Below are 19,306 nucleotides of genomic sequence, written 5' to 3'. Positions count from 1 at the left end.
TTTGGGAAACATTTTTGTTCAGAGACTTGGAACCTGTTCCTTTGCTTGATTTTTGTAGGGCTGGAAATCTTCCATTATACTTTTGCTTATAAAATATGCAAGTCTAATAATTTAATTGGTGTTTCTTTTATCTTACCCATGGCAATGATTGTTCTGTAGACAACAGAGACCACATCTAGCTGCTACTGAAACCAGACTCTTTTTCTTGTAATCTCAATGGAGAGTGAAGCAGGTTTCATGAAAATGGATGATAGCTTGTAGATCAAACAAAGGTATCCCCGTGTTGCTGTGTGATGAAGATGCATCTCAGCACCCTTCTGTTCTGTCCATTCCTTGAGAGAGCACTGCTATGATGTATTATAAGCCAGTACTGCAGCCTCAGTCTGCAGATTCTACTACTAATTAAGTAGTAGGTACTACTACTACTTAAGCAGTCTAATCAAAACTGAGAATTTCTGTTAAATGAGTGTTTCTGTCAAAGGAGGCATACTAATATTCCAAGAAGTTTGTGTTGGCATTAGATACAAAACCTATACATCTGGAGTTCTTTTCTATCTGAAATTTATTTCAAAACATTATTCCATTTAGAAAATGAAGCTGTTTCATGTCCCTGATTCCAAACTGAGTTCAATACCCCAGCTTTCAATAGCTCTTAGGTCTTTTTCCTGGAACAGGAAGATTTCTGTCACCAGAAGATTATTTACTGGCTATGACTGAAGGCACTGTGACTGTAACTTCTGAGAGCTTCAGCTGAGGACTTGCTGTGTCGTATTTGCAAGATATTTAGCACCTTAATTCATATGTGTATCAACATTTGAGACCCAAAAACGAGACAACTGGTTGAGAGAAAAGACTCTCTGGGATGCCACTGAGCTGTAAGCAGTCAGCATCCTCTGGGAGGTGCTAGTGCTTTATAGTATTGCATTCCCAGCTTATACATTGTGGGGCATATCTTTCTAGTGAGGCACTGAATGCCTTTTATTCTTATCGAATTTAGGGAAACTGGGGAGGAGCAGTCTTGGAAAACTGGTCTCTTAAAAAGCATCATAAAGCATGGTCTCTTAAAAGCATCATAAATTTTACTCATTTTAGATCATTTTTCTGAGTGGCATTATTAGCATATTTAGAATTATTGTTTATTTAAAATAAAAATGGAATCTTTAAAAATTTCAATTTCCAGTATAGAAAACCAGAAAAACTGCATTATTTATGCATTTAAGTCCCTGTGATAGCGCACTGATTTACAATGAAGAAAACCATCTCACTCACTCACTTATTTTTATCCAGGCATGTTTGCACATACCTTGTTTTACCTGGCATAATTATAACCAAAATACAGCAAAATCTGAAGGAGATCTTCTGTTCCTTTGTAATACAAGTAATGTAAAGGGAACAGATTTACTAAGGCCATACAAATTAAGTCCCTTCATGTTTTTCTTGTCAACCTTTCACATGCTTAGTGCTCATTTCAGCTTGTTAAAAAGAGCCCTTATCATAACATTATAGTACTTGATTTTAAATTTCTCACTGAAGATTGTTCAGATAACTGTTCTGGCTGCCTCTGCACCTGTTTTAGATCCTGCAGGGACAGTTGCTCTTTGTAAGTCCTGAGGACCTGTGACCTCTCTCTGTGCTTTCCCTGCTCTTGCTCCAGAGGGTTCTCCTGTGCCTTTGCTCTCCTGGGGGAATGGCTTCTCCAGCCATGCTTTCATGTCTCTTGTGTCTGCACTAAAAAGCTTCTGCTGTCTTTTAAGCACAGTTTAGAAACCATCTGTACATTTCTTCTCCTCACTTTAAAATTTGTACCAGTTTTGTTTGTGTTGCAACACCATATTGGGGGAGGAGGGGGGAAGAGAAACAGATTAAATTGAATTTTGGCATAGTTCTGTTTGTCATGCTTTTCCCTCAAAAATTAGCAGTCCTATTATATTTATCACATCAATCCCTTTCAAGTATTTAGCTTTTTTTTTTTTTTTTTTTTTTTTTTTTTTTTTAAAGCAGTAAAACTTCACAGTAAATGGTAAATGACTTCATTTTTATGTTGCCTATTTTTTTTTTTTTTAAGTCTCAGGCTTTAATCCAACTTGCCATGGCATTATAATGTTGTATTTTAAAAAACATCAAAAGGCATTTTTAATTTAAGCTGAAGTTCCTTTTATCTTTTAATGGTATGACATTAATGCCAAGGTTTTGGGGATTTTGTTTAGCTATGGTTATCTAAAGATAAGCTACTGAATATATGACCTGATTCTCAACATCCTCAGATAGCCCAGGAAACCCAGGATTGCAGTTTGGTTCAGAGCCTGTTTAACAGATTTATTAGCCTAAGAAGTTCCTAAAGCTCTTGAGGTGAAGCTAAGCTCATTATTTATGAAAACAAAGCACACGCAAGTCTTGGGCCAGCGAGTACCTGTATGCTACTTCCAGTCTGGGAATATATTAGACAGCAGTAGGAGGAAGCATTTGTCCAGTGCATAGCTGTGTGCATTTTGTGCAATTGTGTAACACTGCAAAGCCAAACCTTGTCGGCAAAGCTAATTGCTTCAGAGAGAAGCATTGCATTAACTCTGCAGGTCTTGGTCCCCACTTCTGATTATGTGGCTTTGCACTGTGCCCCCTTACTGGCAGCTTTAACACCCTGGTTCAATGACACACTGGTTTCTTGTACAGATAAAATGACAACTTACCTGTGCTGGTCTTCCAAGCAGTCTAATGTCTCTCAGTTTAGTTACAAGGCATCTGCATCTTGCCAGCTTCTAAGATCCACCTAAAAACTTTTTAACCATGCCTTCTGAAGCATGCCCTCTTTAACCTGTAAAAAAAAACTGTAATAAAAATAAATAAATAAATAAAAACAGGTAAAACCAAAGCGAATAAATGTGATCCTGCAGCACTCACTCAGTTTTGTGGCACTATATAACAGAATTCACAGCCTGAAACCCTGGCTTACCCTAGGTCCATGAAGGGATTTGTGTGCCAGCAAGTTGGTTTGCTAATGTTTGCTGTCTTGTCCCCCACAGCTTAATCTGGAAACTTGTATTTACAAGCCTGGCCTCCCCAGAGCATGTCATGCACACACCTGGTGTCCAGGCCTGTTCAGCTAAAAATGGTGAGCTCTTCTGGTGCTGAAGGATTGCTGTCCTTTAGGTTCTCCCCACATTCACCTGGGATTTACAGTTTCCTCTCTGATAGTTAGGTACTTAGGAAACAGCTACACTGGAGCTTTCAGCAAAAATAAGAAAGATGAGTTTAACAGAGAGATTTCTAAGGAATTATTTTGTATTCTTACTGCATTCAGAGCAATGCAAAATAGTAGAATTTCTGCAGTTAATCTCCTCTTGGGTGTTTCTGGAGATCTGATCCAGACCTGGACTCTTGACAATCAAGTTTCTTGTACCTGAGAAAATCATGTCCTTTAAACATCTCACCTGCTGGTATAAAATGCAGATCTTACAGTTGTTTTGATTCCCCCAGCTCTGTTGCTTTCCTTATTTACATCTCTCTGGACAATATAAGGAGAACCAATTTCCCAGCCTAACTTCCTGCACAACCTATTCGGCTACTGGTTGTCTCATAAGGAGACAGTTTAGTTTCCAACTTCCTGTCCTGTGGCATTTCAAATCTGATTTAAAAAATAAAAATCCAGAAAACAAAAAGGACAATCCTAGGATCACAAACATAACAAAAAGTTCATAACATGCAGATTTCTTATCTTAGCATATCGAAACAACATGTCTGAAGTCTGCCGTAGATAAAACAACACTATTCAGTACAGAATGGATAAAACCAAAATGGCAGGCTAATTTTAATGTCAGGCAGCAAAATAAAGAGTTACACATGAAGTTTTTTTTAATTATTATTATTATTTTTTACCTTTTTGTGCATTATAGGCTGCTTTGGTGAGATCAGATAGAGGAAGGCCCGAATCTTTTGGAGGTCTGGGGAATCGCAGCCAGAAGGAAGCTTTGCTGCCTTTTCCCAAGTGTCAGCCAACGCTTCAGCATCCTCCCAGGATCCCTCGTCCTGGAGCACACGTCCCTCTGACTCAGCTTTGCCTGTGCCAGTGGGGGGCTCAGAGTTAGGCCTGGGAAGTTTTAAATTATTACAGCTGTTTTGGACAGAATCCTGAGTCAGGCCAATTTCAAAAAATGCATCCAGAGAAGATGGCCTTAAGACAGTAAGTATGTGCTAGGCTTGTGTAGTATCAGAATGTAAAATTTCATGGCTATTTTAAGCTGAATTGATGATATTTGCATTCTTTAAACTTAGTCACTAAAACATGTGGCCTAGTTTTCAGAGATTTTGCAGATCCTTTTTTTTTTTTTTTTTTTTTTTAATTAAGAAATACTGATTACATTTATGATGAAGAAGAAGCATTTAAAGGAATACTAATGAATAATACAGTATTTTGTCCCTCTTCTTCTAAACTGCTTCAGTTTAGGTGCTCTGTATAGCCATAACAGGAGACTTGTTTGACTCTCAAGTGCATACAGCTGTCCTTACAGAAAAGGTGTATGTTTGAAGGGTCATGGGGGAATACAAATTGTAGCAAAAAAAAAAAAAAAAATTACAGGCAGGAGAGAGCAACAAAATCTCAGTTATTCTGAGATGGTGTGGAAAGACTGAGAGACCCCTTGTGACTAATTAGCTCAGGAACAGCTTTGACTCAGTGCAATTGCTAAAAACATTTTAATCCGAGGTATCGATGCTTTAATAGCAGTGCAGTTTACCTTACGAGCTTTAACAGGCAGTGGTGTATACTCCAGAAAAATCTGTGACTGAGTGCTATTTACTTCACTGTGTATTGTTGTACCCATAAACAAAAAGGGCATGCAGACTACTATGAAGTCAAGCATAATTGCTCTCGATACACAGTGCTACCTTCACAAAAAGAAGTCTTTAAATGCATGTATCCCTTTGGTCAGTGTAATCCAGTTTGTCATTGCAATGGAGAGGAATTGCCACAGTCTTGTTCCTGCTTTCAATCAGGCACACGAGGCACTGGTTTGTGCTGTAATTTTAACAGCAGTGCTGTCTATTGTGTCTCGTAACAGCCTTTGTGAGCAAGGTAACGTACTTCCAAAATCAGTGCCATGTATTTTAGTGAAGCAGGAAGGGACCTGGAAGTTTTGGGACTTACGTCTCATCATTTGCTTTACTCTTCTAATTGAGGTCGTTGTTACTTGGGACAGTTACAGAAACTCTCAAGTACTTAGTTTTCTGTCCTGCTTCTTTCATTTTTATTGCAGTCTCATATGAGTATGTTACACAACCACTGGTAATCCAAGACTATTGTAAAGCTTTGGCATTTTAGCATCTGTTACATGAAGAGCAGAGGCACGCCTGAGGTAAGGGGTAGGATTTTCCAAGAGAGAGGACAAATAAACATAGGAGTTTATAGGGAAAAGAAGGCTGTTGCCTCTGACTATGTATTAGGATCTTGCAGTTCCAGTCCTTCCACAACATCTGAGATTAGACCTCTGTGCTAGGGGACAAGAGAGCTGCTCACCCTCTAACTTCCTCAGTCACCTTGTCCAAGACCCCATCTTGAGCTAGCTGAGGAGGGCATTAGACACTGCAAAGCAACCTTCAACTTCTGCCAGGCACTTTTTGTTTTGCTGGTATGTAATAATGCTGGCAGGCCCCAGCTTCCTGCTTCCTCTGCAGGTGCTCGGCACAAAAGCAGGCAGCCAGCTGGGGGCAGGAGGCAGGGACCTGCTGCTGAGATACAGAGCTTGTTCTGTGCTCACCAAAGTTTGAGCTGTCATGCTACATTACCCATTCTGGGAAAATTCGCTGTAATTCCATATTTGAGGGTATCCATTTCGTTTTGGCTGAGCCATTTCACTGGATACCATTAACGGCCTCACAAAAGTGCCTTGAAGACTACTTTACAAAACAGTTCAAGAACAGGGTATAGAAAATAAATGTTCAGAAGATCCATTCATCATTTTAAAATAGCTATTTTCCTGTGGCACTGCAGAAGTTTCAATGAGCTGACAACTCCAAAACTGAAGGTGCATCTTCACAGGGGTATTTATTTTGCATTAAGCTTAGCTGCTGCTCATGAAAGCAGCTGCAATAACAATGCAATAATTAGAGTGCACTGACTGCCAAGACAGTGTTTGTTCCTCGCTCTCTTTTGAAGGTGCTTTAAGTTCGCTGCTTCTTGATGCAGTACAGACAAAAATACACCTTTAAAGTATGGCAGTCCTTCGGTTTTTCTTCACGCCAGGAACAAGCAGTCCTTTTGCCTTCAGGTGTTATCCAGCTGTGAAGAAAATTATGGGCATTACCTGCACATTCCTTAAATCATCATCACCAGAATATGGCTGTGGTACCCTAGGACTGTGTCAGCCAAGGAGGGGCAGTTATTGACTTTGAGGGGGAAGAAAAGGTTCAGGATGGGCTCAAGAAGTATTCCTTGAAGGGTTAACTGGACCAAGATGCATCTGGCTAGCCAGCAATGTTTTATTAACACAATGAGGTAAAGGCAAATTGTAGAAAACAGAAAGAAATTCAAAACAAAGAAAATTCATGAGTTCGAAAAGGAAATGTGGATTTGAATTTCCTATTTGAAATCTCTGGTGTTTAATGACACTAGCTGGGATTTACACTCCATCAAAATGGGCGTTCATGATGCATTCACTCCTGTATACAGTAAGGAGTACCCTTCCTTGAACAGGGGTGCACACGTATGGGAGTTCTCCCTCCATCTCCTCTGCTTACTTCCATGAAACTTGTAGGAACCAAACATCTTTGTCATCTCTACATTGATACAAAATGAGATTTATATTGGCCACAGTGTTACTGGGAACATATGCAGGCACAGAAGGGGTTATTATATGTGTCATCTCCTTAGGAAACTGTCCAAAACCCAGACCTCAGCAATATTTTTATCGTACTCATGGTCTGACAAGCTGGATGGAATTTTGTCAGAGAGCACCCAGCAGAAGCCTCTTGGCTGCCAACAAAGCTGAGGACAGCTTCTGGTTCACAAAGCTGGCAAGAGAGAAGTTCAAGAGAATTCTGGCATCAACAACCAACTTGTCTACCTTGTCGGTGTTTTTAGTGTGCACACACCCTAGATTTGAGTAATAAAACCTTAAAATAAATGAATTTCTGGAGCAGTCTAGAAGCAAGGCATCAGTTAAAGTAGGTAGATTCAGTTGTATCCCTAGGTTGTTGAGATGATACTTATGGCAGATGACTCTCAGAATTATGCCATGGTGATGAAGCATTTAATTGCCTAGCTCTACAAGGATTGTTGTAACCATCAAATGAACTTTGTACCTATCTTCAGGATATGCTGAAGGTACACCTGTAACACTGCCAGACAGCCCTCCCTTCTCATCTGCCCCAGCACATGAAGATACACCCCTGCATGCCAACAGCATTTTGTGAGGGATCAATCTGCCTGTATCGTGCTGAGTCACACTTACCTTAAACACGTACATTTGTACTTTTTAATACTTTTTTTTTTTTTTTTTTTTTTTTTTTTTAGATACAGTCTGCCAATAGAAACCACTGCACAATTAGCAGCTTACTTCGTGAAGGGATTCTTAGCCTGCACTTTCTTCCATGACTTTCCCAAGTATTTCCTGGCCAACATCCTCTGAAAACCCTTATTCCTTCCCCACTATGGTGATGGGAAAGATTGCTGCTTATAACTCTTCTTGGTCAGTAGTGCACAGCAAAAAATAAAAATAAAAATCACCCACCTGCCCAGCGGCCATATATTGCAGGAGTATACAGCGAGTAATCCTGACTGCAGGGTGTCAGACATGGGAAGAACGAGGAGGGGAACCATTTACTGTCCCCAGTCTAGGGAAGAGGCAAGAATCTGTCAGCCGAAGAGGGTGGGGGAATGTATCTTTTAAGACACCAAAACAAGAAGTTAATCTTTTTCTTCCTGCCTTTCATAGTAATGGACCTTGATCTATTAGTGCTATCAAGGACTATTACCTTCTTCCTTGCAAATCTGAATGAGAAGAGAAAAATCAGAGGAGAACATGCCTGAACAATACCTAGTAGTTCAAGATGTCTGGCAGCAAGGGTTTTTGGGACTGAACAGGATCTCTCAGGGTTGGAAAGGGAAAGATGAGGGGTTAACCATGTTATAACCAAAGATAATCACACTATCAGCAAGACTTAGGAAAACAGAGATGAGTGAGGATTCCTCCTGCTCTGTGAAGAGCAGACAATGAAGAGCAGACAAATGTTTTTTTTTATTGGAAAGAAGACTGCAACAAGGCCTTTATTTTATTTTTTCTTCCTGTCACAGATTATTTTCTGCATAGGTCATAGCATATGAGATTAAGAACTGAAGGTTTGGTTTGAAGGCCCTACTGACACAGGATACCCAGCTGAGGGCTCTCTCCCCCACAAGATCTTGGTCCTCAAGATACCTGAAACAGAATGGGCAGCAAATTGTAAAACTGGAAACTTGTGATGTCTTGGACTTTGACAAATCCATGCAATAATTTCTATAAGCATCAAAATTTAATGACTTACACTTTTTAAGTTTACAAACTTCCCACTTAGGTGCACTTCATTACAGCAAAATAACATATTTTTGAGAAGAACAGGTGTTTTACATCACATCTGTGTAACTGAAAAAAAGACCTACTAACGAGCAATTTTCAGCCAAAGTTCTGTTTTCATATTCTTTTTATTATTATTATTTTTTTTACTATTTTATGAACTATGTAAAGTATTTAAAAACTCCCTGATGTTTCCATGAAATATAGGTGCCAGTGTATAAAGAAAATAATTAAGATCTTAGTGAATTACACTGTATGTTGAAAAGACTCCAAGACAACACATGCTCAGTTTTCATGAAATTGTATGATGCATTTCATTAATTGTTCAGGCCCCATATTTTACAATATTAATTAAGTTTCATAGCAACATTCATGACATTTAATAGCAATGCTCATACAATATTAAACAAAGCATTAAAAGAAAATCACAGCCATGAGCTTAATAAATTACAGGAGTGAAAACTTCCTTCCGAAATTTAAGAGAACAGTCATCCTGCTTCATTTGCGTTATATTTCATTAAAGAAAGATAAGCAATGTTTCACGACAGATTCACAAAATAGGTCTTAAAATTCTCACCAGCCATTTATAAGCTAGCCATTCAAAATCCCACAAAGTGTAAAGACAGCGTAGCCACAGCTTAAGTGGAATTTACTTTAAATTATTAATAACAAAAAAATAGTCCCCTCCTGTCGTAGCAGGAGTGCTGCTTTGACAGCCCTCATCAGAGGCCACATAATGCTCTTCCCGTATCTTTCTGGCTGCTCAGAATTTCTGCCTCCATGTTTGAAGTAGAAAACCTTGCCCCTCAAAGACTTTTAAATGGAAATCTCTAGTCTGGCAACATGCCTTTCAGATTTCCAAATTTGTACTTCATCCTTGCCTTGCAGCTTGTCAGACAGTAATTCAGCAGGCATTCAGGAGAGGGCTCTGTTGATCAGGGAGGCTGGGGGAGGCAAGGTGGGGCTCCAGGGGGAGGACCATCAGCCCTACCAAGTACAGTAGCTGCAGGAAGAAATGGATACCTTACAGCACAATAGTTTAATGTTGGCACATGGATCACAGTGATAAACCCCACTTTGGAGTACTGAATCCATCAGCAAAGAAAGGCACATAGTGCAATAACAATGAGAAAGGTCCTTTAATCACTCCCACCCTATTAAAAACTGGTCACCTCCTACCTGCACCAGCTGTGTTGGCTTTACATCAGTGGAGCACAAGCACAACAACCTTCTTAGAACTACCTGGTTGCTGATGAGTGGAGGCAGCAGTTTCTAGGGGTTGCTGGTGACTGCCTTCTGCAGGCTGGTATCAGGGGCCTGGTATTGGGGTGCTGCTTTGAAAGAAGCTTGTCTCTAGAGGTGTGATCTTGTTCAGAGAAAAGTTCTTCAAGCAGGGTGGGTCATACTGGATGTGAGGAACCTCCTTCTCTCTTCTTGAGCCCTGAAATGTCTTTACATGGCAGCAAGGGTGTCTAGGAAAATTCACTACAGGATACTGGCGCTTGACTCCTTGTCTATCATTTGCTGGAGCTGTTGGCAAAGCTGCTTCACCGGCAGAGTAGGGGCTGTAAGGAGCAGCAAATACAAGGCCATATAGGTATTAACAGTGCTGTGGAGTGGATCACTGTGCCTGACATGTACGCTAATAATGACCTAGAAACAACTGGCAAGCGCAAGAGGAGGGAGTCATGGAGAGGTGCTGGTAGTCTTGCACCCCACAGCCATTCTGTGCACTCACTTCATCCCACAACACAGTGCTAACTGGACCTTTATAAGCTCTACCGTAAGCTCTGCAATAAGTAGGTAAGCATTACCATCTGGGTTCCTTCTCTCTTTTTTTTTTTTTTTTTTTTTTTTTTTTTTCCCTTTGTTTTTTCAATATTTTGCTGTATTTGGCTATCAGTGCTTGTGGATGGCGATATAGTATAAAGCATATCAAAAAATATAACTACTCTGGAATATTTTAAATACTCTAACTGTACTGTTAAAGCACTCAGTCAGTAAGGTTTAATACTGAAGGACAGTGTTGTGTGTGCTGTACTCTAGGGGTATGTACTGGGTTTTCTTCTGTAGCTTATTAATTGCTTAAGGAAAGCTTCCTCTAATGGGAGTTTGTAAGGGGCTAGTTTGTAATTTGGCCATGATGAAGAAATTAGCATAGTAAAGGGAGTACTTGGAACTAATTTTTTGGTTTCTCCAAAGAGGAACACACACATTTTTCAAGAGAGACCTTCACATATCCTCAGATCCTTACATGGACAAGTTAGGGCTGAACAAAGTCTGTGCTGTGATTCCTGTGAGCATGAAGCAATTGAATCCCATGCTGTTTTACTTTCTGTGTATGAATGAGAGGTCTACTGCTGACATTTGTGATTCAGACTCTAACACTGACCGCTTTCTCCATCAGTGACAGAACTGCTTTGCTATAAATATTTAACAGTAATGTTTAATATTTCCAGACATGACAGAGCTGAAGCACTGAAGTGACCTGCTTTTTTTTTTTTTCTTTTCTTTTTTTTTTTTTTTTTTTTCTTTTAATGTGTGTGGTGGTTGAAAGAAGAAATTCTCCTGCTCACTTCTTGGAAAAGAGTAGAACAAAATGACAACCACATTACAAAATAATAATAATAAGATAATTAAAAAATAGAATTGTCATAAGGTACCAGAAATGCCTTGAAAGCATGGCTGACTGTAGGATGTTCCTGTGAAACCATTCTGTGCCAGCTCATTAGAGGGCTTTGGCAAGGATATTTGGCATAATATAGGTTTTATTTAGAATTAGGAACTCTGCTGCCCTGCTCTTGGCAAGAAATGAACTTGCAAATTAAACTGTCTTGTAATATAATGACATTACCTTGTGTTATGAATCATTGTAGAATTAGAAACATTGATCTGAATAAGAAATAGAACTTCTTACGAACTGGAGAAACACAGACAGCTAACATTGAGGGAAAGTGCATAGATACAAGCGATGAATGTGTTGCGTGCTCTCACAGATAAAAGCAATTCTTAAGGTCTAAGCCTGTGTTCAACACTTAAATCCTTTTTTTTGCTAAGGCTTTCAGTTGCTTCAGTGGTTATCTTTTTTCAAGTTCAATTTCTAAAAAAAAAAATCTTCTTCACTGGACATCTCAGGTGACATAATATTAAAATTTTATATTTGCCAGGGGCTTACTTTTCAATTATAGCAAGTTTGAAAAGTCTAGGTTAGGTGGAAGAAAGTTTCAAATGCAGGAGGATCGAGGCTGGGCATGTGATGCCTCTCTAAATGTTTGATGAAACATAGGGCTCAGTTCTGGCTACCGGTGGGGAAAAAACCCACAGGGATGGTTATGCATTTCTGGAGCAACTCACTGAGCATAGCTTTGGTTTAGTTTCTAAAGTGAATTCAATGCTTTTAAATCAAAAGTGCAAAAAGCCTAAATTGGTCTTCAGGGTTTGTGTCCCCTTTATAAGAAATGAATGCATTTTAGGTGTGATAATCTCATCTCCCTCAACGTGCCTCAGACTCACAGAATTACAAGTGGAGAGAGAGCGTTTCCCTGATATTTTCCTGCAAATCTTTTTCTCAGATCAAAGACAGCATCCAGCCCCCTGAAGAAAGCCAGGTTACAGAGCACTACAGCTATTTTCCTCTAGCCTGAGCATACAGGAACACAGTATGCTTTCCTGAATTTGTTGTGCATTCATAAACATCCTTATGAAGTCAAGCTGTGAGTCACATGCTGTGTCACACTACAGGGAAGAAGAATATCAGTTGTATAGCATTCTTAATCATGAGGAGAAATGGATTTGACTAAATGAATATGCAAATATCAATACAGAATAAAATTATGAGTTCTTCCTGATGTGCAAAATGCCCTGGTGAAAAATATTTTACTGTATCGATGCTTGACTTCAGGAGATTGTTCCTTATGAAAGGAAGAAAAAGAAAGAAAGGGGAAAGAAAAGTAATTTAATTTCTTCTTACATTATGTTGTTATTGAAACTGTTGGTATTTTTCTAGTTTGGAGAAGTGTAGCTGACATGAAGCTTTCACAGCATACTTTGACATTTAAAACACAGCTTCCTGTGTTTGCATTCATGCATGGCTTCCTGAGATGAAGAGTGGTAAATAAATGCTGTTTTCCTGCATACACCATGAGGATGTACTGGATGGGATTTTTTCTACAAAAAGGCAAGTTGCTTCTGGGGCCTTAAACACCCTTGCCCTAATAAATCAACAGGTGTCTGGCAAGGAGGCAGGAGTTTTCCTTCTGACCCCAAACTTGGCATTTAGAGCTATTTACACATGGTGTGGGAGGTCACAGTTTGCTGCATGCTACTGCTCAGTGAGAATGGACCTCACCACCCCCAGATGTCAGAGTAGTCCTTGCTGGAACATCTGCTCCGTGTCTCATCTCAGTATTTCACTTTGGCCTGGTAGCATGGGCTGGCTCAGGGAAAGATGCTATCTGCTGTCCTGAGTGGGGAAACCTCATCCCAAACAGCTTTAAACACTGTGCTGAAGTAACCGGAATGCTGACAGGTGAGGCCAGATTTCCAGCACCTTTAGTGAGCACTTGAGCCAGTCGTCTAGTCAAATGGCAATATCTTTCCTCCCTTACCAGCTCGTGTCTAGAGCATGTGTTTGGAGGTCTTGTCTGATCAGACCCATGAGGTCAGGTTTTCCAGGAGGAAACCCTTGGACAGAGAGGAGCTCGTAATGCTGGGCTGGGTGGTTAGGTACACAACCCCCTGCAGGCTGAGGGCTTCTAGCCAGACACAGCAGCAGCATAGAGGGGACACAGAAGTTCCTTTGACAGCTGCAGGCACTGGCAGAGTTCAAACCTTGGGGCTCAGGAGAGATGAGGTGTAAGCCCTGGCACTGCAGCAGGGATCTGAACGTGGTGCCCCTTCTCAGCAAACCGCTTGGCCTGCTACCCCTGCAAACATAGCTACCCTACTGACAGCAGTGTCACTGTATCTCTTATCCTCTTCTCCTTCTCTTTCCCTCAGCATGGTTTAAAAATGCCATTTTAATGGTGAAACAGGGTTCCAGAAGCTAACTGGAATGCTTGGCTTCAGAACAGGCTTCACAGATCCCAGTCTCAAGCTGCTCACCCGCCTGTAGCTGGGCTTTTGGCACTTCCCAGTGCTCTGTGAGCAGTGTCCTGCTTGGCCGGGGGCCTGGGAACCTGTCTGGGTGCCTCGTTTTCCTCACACGTCTGTGACTTGAAGCCCTGGGATGGAGCAACACCGTGCCTTCCCACCACACGCCTGGAGCAGGCAGAGGCCCTGGCCTGGCCCTCCTTCCATGTGAGCTTGGTGGGCAGCTCCTCTCCACCTTGTGCACCCAGACCCGCTGCATGATACCTTTGGGGCTGGCAAACAGCTCTAGTAGAGAAAGGTGCTGCTTCTGCATAAGGAGGAAAGGCCACCAGAGATGGATTTACTTCAGTGGTGGAATGATGAAGTGAAGTGCTAGCTGTGTCCTGCTGCCTATCTCCTAAATACCCAGTCTTAAAAGTATGTTACAGCTGCCATTTGGTATGGCTCTTAGGTGAATAAACCAATGTCCAGGTCTGTAGGATACACAGTTGGCAGAAGCACTGGCATGGCTCTCCTGAGCAGTCCTGATGCAGGATGACCACACACCCATGTGAGCAGTGGGGTGCTTCCACCTGCTGCAGGCCAGTTCGGAGGATGTTCCACACCCGCTGGCGTTACCATTCCCTTCACTTCTCGGTGTGGGAGGGTGTTTGGGGTAAGCCTAATGGCTTTAAAGAGGAGCTGTAGCTGAGCTAAGCACTCCAACCAAGATCTTCTGTGGTGGAGAAGACAACAAGATAAATATATGAAAAATGACAGATGGATGAGTTGGAATGGGCTGTGAACTGACAGCTTTGTGACCAGTTCTGACTTATTTCCCTTTTGTGGTCTAAAGCTGAGTGTCTCATAAATCCTGAAGACATCAAAACTGTAACTAACATAGCAGAAACCATCCAAGATCTCTGGAAATTTAAGGAGCAGTGACTATAACTAGAAAAGAAGGGAGAGTGAATGTAGAATGAGTTGCCTCGCCAAAGTGATATTTTGGGTATTTATTTCAGTTTCGATGTTGTAGGTTGACTCAGCACACTGACACAGTTGTGAGTATTGGTGGTCACACAGTGACTGTCTTAAAGTCTGACGTGGACCCAAAAATGAAAGTAATTTCACAGTTTACAGTTCTGTTTTACGGGTGAATCTTAAAGACCCTGTTATCCTCCAGCAGATGGTTGATAATGCCCTCACACTCTGCCAGCCATGAGGCACGTGGCTCCCTGGCAGACCAGAGGGCTGCAGGCTTTTCGGGGGGAGGAGAACCTGAACTGACAACAAGAGTCCTGGCCTTGGGTTACTAGCTTTGTATTTTAGAACCCTCAGCGCAGCTGCTGTCCATGAATCTGTCCCTTATCTCTTTAATTCAATTACCTGCAACACGCTCTGGCAGGACTAGCAGCTTAACACCCTGTTAAGGTTAGTTGGTGAGGAGATGGGGAAAGAATCACAAAACAAACTACGGTAATACTGCCCAGCTGCAAATTAATATCTAGCACCATGCAATGACCAATAAACCTTCTCTCCAGGGCAAGTGCAAGCTGCTAGCTTTTCGGTGGCAATTCTTTACTGTGCAATTGTACATAGCAATTTCCCAATTGTCATTAATTCATTATTTATTTATTTTTTCTCAGAAGAGCCACAGGTTGCCTGCTGCCCAGCAATGAATTCCAGACAAGTACTAAGGTCTAACTATTGAGAACTGTTGTTATTGTTTTATAAAAACAAACAAAACCCACCAAAACTCCGTGAATTGTCTCAATGCTGCACATTATGATATGGAATTAGAAACTTAGAGGAGGTTCTCGGGAGCACCCCACTTGCTAAGTTTAATTCTGGCATCCCCAGCAGGACAGTTTGCTTATCCAGAACTGGAGGTGCCTGCAGACTGCATGTGTTACAAGTCTCCGTTGGCTAATTCTGGTGTGTGTGCACACTTTTTTGTGCGTCAGGACCAGGCTGGTCTGCTTCCTCCTGTCTCTGGGTGGAACCTGTCTGTTCTGCCTTGTCCACACAGGAGCTCACCCCATTGTGCATTTTCTGTACTTGAGATGAAGTAGATGATACGTCAGCCATCAGAATCCTTCCTGATAGTTATCTTAGCTATGCTGTTTTTATTCACCTATGCCACACAAGCAGACACCACAAAATATTATTTCACTTCCTGCCCTAAGTCAAGCCGTCTTCTGGTACGTCTGGGCACAAGACAAACAGGATGCGGGGCACTCGCTGGACATCCTGCCCCGCTTCCCACCCGTCTTTCAACGGGGCCGTAGTTCATCTACCTCATGCATGTAGGCCAGTGCTGTGTTCTCCCTACATTCATAAAATCTCGTCAGAACGTGCTAGGCCTTTAGAGAATCTGTGTCTCTGAGGTACTAATCTTAGGTACTAGAGACCTGCCTTGAATTCAGCAGGGAAGGTAGCACTGTTCAGATGAGGTTTGGGTTGGAAATTAGGAGAAATTTTTTCTCAGAAAGAGTGGTTAGGCATTGGAATGGGCTTCCCCGAGAGGTGGTGGTGTCACCATACCTGGGGGTGTTCAAGGAAAAGTTGGACCCAGTGCTTAGGGACATGGTTTAGTGGGTGACATTGGTGGTACGGGGGTGATTGGACCAGATGATCTCAGAGGTCTTCCCCAACCTTAATGATTCTGATTCCTCATCTAGAGAAACATGTGGAAACTGAGAGTAAAAATGAGCCTGAGACCTGGCTTAAATGGAGTGAGCCACCTTCCTCACCGGTGATGGCAGAAAACAGGAAGGTTCCTTGGTGCTGCGGCAGGCATTTCGTGCAGACACTGCTGTGTGAATGTGCCTGAAGGTATGGGTCAGCTACTGTTGCCATTGTACTATATAAAACCCACTACCTAGGCCAGCTGTCGCTGTAGAGCGACACCTGGTTTCAGGCATTGTATTTAAAAATAAAACCATCATAATTTTTAAGACACCTCCTATCTAACAATAAATTAAATGGTGCTAGGACATGAACCCAGAAATGAAACGTGACCACCAGTCCTGTTGGTGTGTGGGGCTGGGCCACGACACACTTGTGGTGAGCTGACAGCTTCCCCAGGCAGGGCTTGGGAGCTGGTGTGGGGAAGGGTGTTCAGCAGGCAGGGGGGTTCAGCAGGCAGGCTGGATGTGGGTGCCCTGGTTTGTAGGTCAGGGTGTAATACTACGGCCAAGCTATGGCTGCGAGAGACAAAACTGACCAGCCCTGAAGCCTCTCTGTAGCTGTAGGTCTGCAAAGTCTGTTCCCCTGGCCAAAGCTCTGGATCAGGCCCAACTGTTAGTATTTCTTTTCCTCCTGGTTTTCCTTTTTTCTTCTTCCATTTCCTTCCTGGAAAATAAGTAGCCTTTCTCTAAGGATAAAATCTTCATACTCTTTTGCAAGGCAGAATAAATCTTTAGGGCTTTCAGCTATATAAACCTGATCCGTCAGGTTTTTTCCCCCCTCCCCATCTCTCTTAATGGATCTCATGCATTTATAATATACTTCAGTACCGTGGTATCTAGGGACCTTATGCACAATTTATAAAGCAAACATTTTTTTATTATTATTATTATTTTTTTTTTTTGCAAAAACTTTCTACTTCTCTTCTGGCTATTGCCAATCTCTGAATCAGGCTGTTATCTTGATTTGCAAAGGAAGCGAGTTGTCTGTTTTATGGTCTGACGCAGACTGTTTTCCAGTATCCTGGCCTTGTGTATGGGGGATGGCAAAGTCAGGCTCACGTTGCTTTATTTTAGCAGCAGATATTAATTATAGAACTGTCTATCATCAACAGAGCTTGTTACGTTTCTCCGTCAGCTTCAGCATGGGCATAAGTCAGCACTGGCCGTCCCTCAGTTCAGAGCATTAACTGAGGTGGGAATCCAAAATGTTTCAATGTAGCCTGAGATGGTGATACTATTGCTATAGAGAAAATTGAGTGTTAATGAGGACTGAAATTTTAAATTTCCATATCATTGGTTGCAAGCAGCTGCATGCACAGATTTGGAGTAGCTTTCCGGTTGGTATCCTGAGCAGTGTGTCTGCTCCCTCACAGGGTGACTGACCCTTCACAAATGCCTGAGATATGCATCTGGTTGTGCGAGGACATCACACTCAGTTTGGGTCTGGAATCTCCAAAGGTGAGCTCTGTAACACTGAAGGCCTTTTTTTTGGATCCAGCTTTTTAATCTCCAGGCTTGTGAGAGCATGTTTGTATTTCACTCCGTAGTGACGGTGCCCAATGTATGCAGGAGCTGATGAAGCCCAGATGAGGACAGCGCTGGATCGGTAGGGAACAGGGATCAAAGCCTTTGTACTTGTTGCCAAATCAATGTGCTTGATTTTTACTTGTTAATTTATCCGCTACAAAATGTTGTGGGCTTCTTTTAATATTAGCATTTTTCATCCTACATAGTAGTCAAGTGCAACTAAATACTGTATTATCGATGAGTCTGTTTTATGTTCTTTCCTAACCAACACTTGCATGATTTCAACAGCAGAAGGCTTTCTGAAAACAGGTCAATGTTCAAGAGAGCTGAATTTGAAGAGCTTTTTAAAAGTTATTCTGCCACAGTACTGGCAAAAATAAAAGCTATTTACTAGGTGTTCTAGGTTACATTGTTTTCCAACACAAATATGTAACAGCACTTAAGGAGAAACATTATTTGGACATTCATAAGTTTGAAGGATCTCTGAGTCAAATCTGAGGTTTCTTTTTCCTTTGCTGTCTGGTCAGTGTCTTAAAGCAGTGACTCCCTCTGCAGCTCTGGGTAGCGGAGATGGCATTTCCCCCTGCAGTCTTCACTGAGAGGGTTACGAGTGATGCTAGGAGTGTTTCATGAGGAGAGAGTGCAAGAACATCCCTAGTAGTTTTTTAAGAGGAATAAATGTGCCAATTTGACCTCTTCACCACTGTACACCATCACAGTTTCCTTCTGCTTTGTTTTCCCAGGCTTGATCCAAGTCAGACAGGAACCCTCCATTAACTTTAGAGTCTGATCTTACCGGAGATGACAAGTTTGAACAAATACAAATACTCACATAAATGAAATCTTCAGTTAAGACTCTAAAAAGTAATGTCTCAAAGCACAAGGAGCTAGCTTGCTGACTAAATTATAAAAAATGGGAAGGTAAAGGGTATGTTAATAATTTATGTTAATATTTACCACTTCTATTAAATTGTTAAGTTACAGATAATCCTTAGTGTTTTCAGTAAGTCCCATTGCACCTTCTATCTAAAAAAACAACAACTCTGAAACAAGACGTACACAAAAAAAAAACACAAACATGTAATTCAAGATGGAGCACCAAGGTTTTGGAAGTGATAAATAAAAACATGAAATGGAAATGAGCATCCAAACCAGCAAAATGTATTTAAGCAATATCACAAATACACACAAAAAAATCTATTTACAGATTTAAAAACAATATCTCCAGTAAAAATCTTCCCACAGAAAGGTATTTATACATAAGAAATTTAACCCAGTTACATTGTCCACTGCTGGCACCATAGATGCTTACAGCTAGCATAGCGTTAATTATGTCTTTGCAAAATAAAGGGAAAGCTTAATAAAACTGATGAAGTTTCTAGGAGAAACTGAAGGCCAGACAACAACAAACACAAGGCATGCAAAGCATAATGAACAGCAAATACTTAACTCCGGTAGTGCAAAAATTAAGATGGC

At 41.3% G+C, this 19,306-nt stretch overlaps 1 long non-coding RNA gene across 1 annotated transcript; it reads left to right on the top strand.

The window, feature by feature from the left end:
• The first annotated feature begins 9,746 nt into the window (after positions 1 to 9,746).
• LOC118170230 lies at positions 9,747 to 18,068 on the top strand. The gene is made up of 3 exons (XR_004752582.1): positions 9,747 to 9,938; positions 17,677 to 17,761; positions 17,851 to 18,068. It is a non-coding gene; the product is annotated as an uncharacterized LOC118170230 (long non-coding RNA).
• The last annotated feature ends 1,238 nt before the right edge of the window (positions 18,069 to 19,306 follow it).

Source organism: Oxyura jamaicensis, chromosome 1, assembly GCF_011077185.1.
Source record: "Oxyura jamaicensis isolate SHBP4307 breed ruddy duck chromosome 1, BPBGC_Ojam_1.0, whole genome shotgun sequence".
NCBI classification, from domain to species: Eukaryota; Metazoa; Chordata; class Aves; order Anseriformes; family Anatidae; genus Oxyura; species Oxyura jamaicensis.
This window is presented reverse-complemented; position numbering and strand designations above follow the sequence as displayed.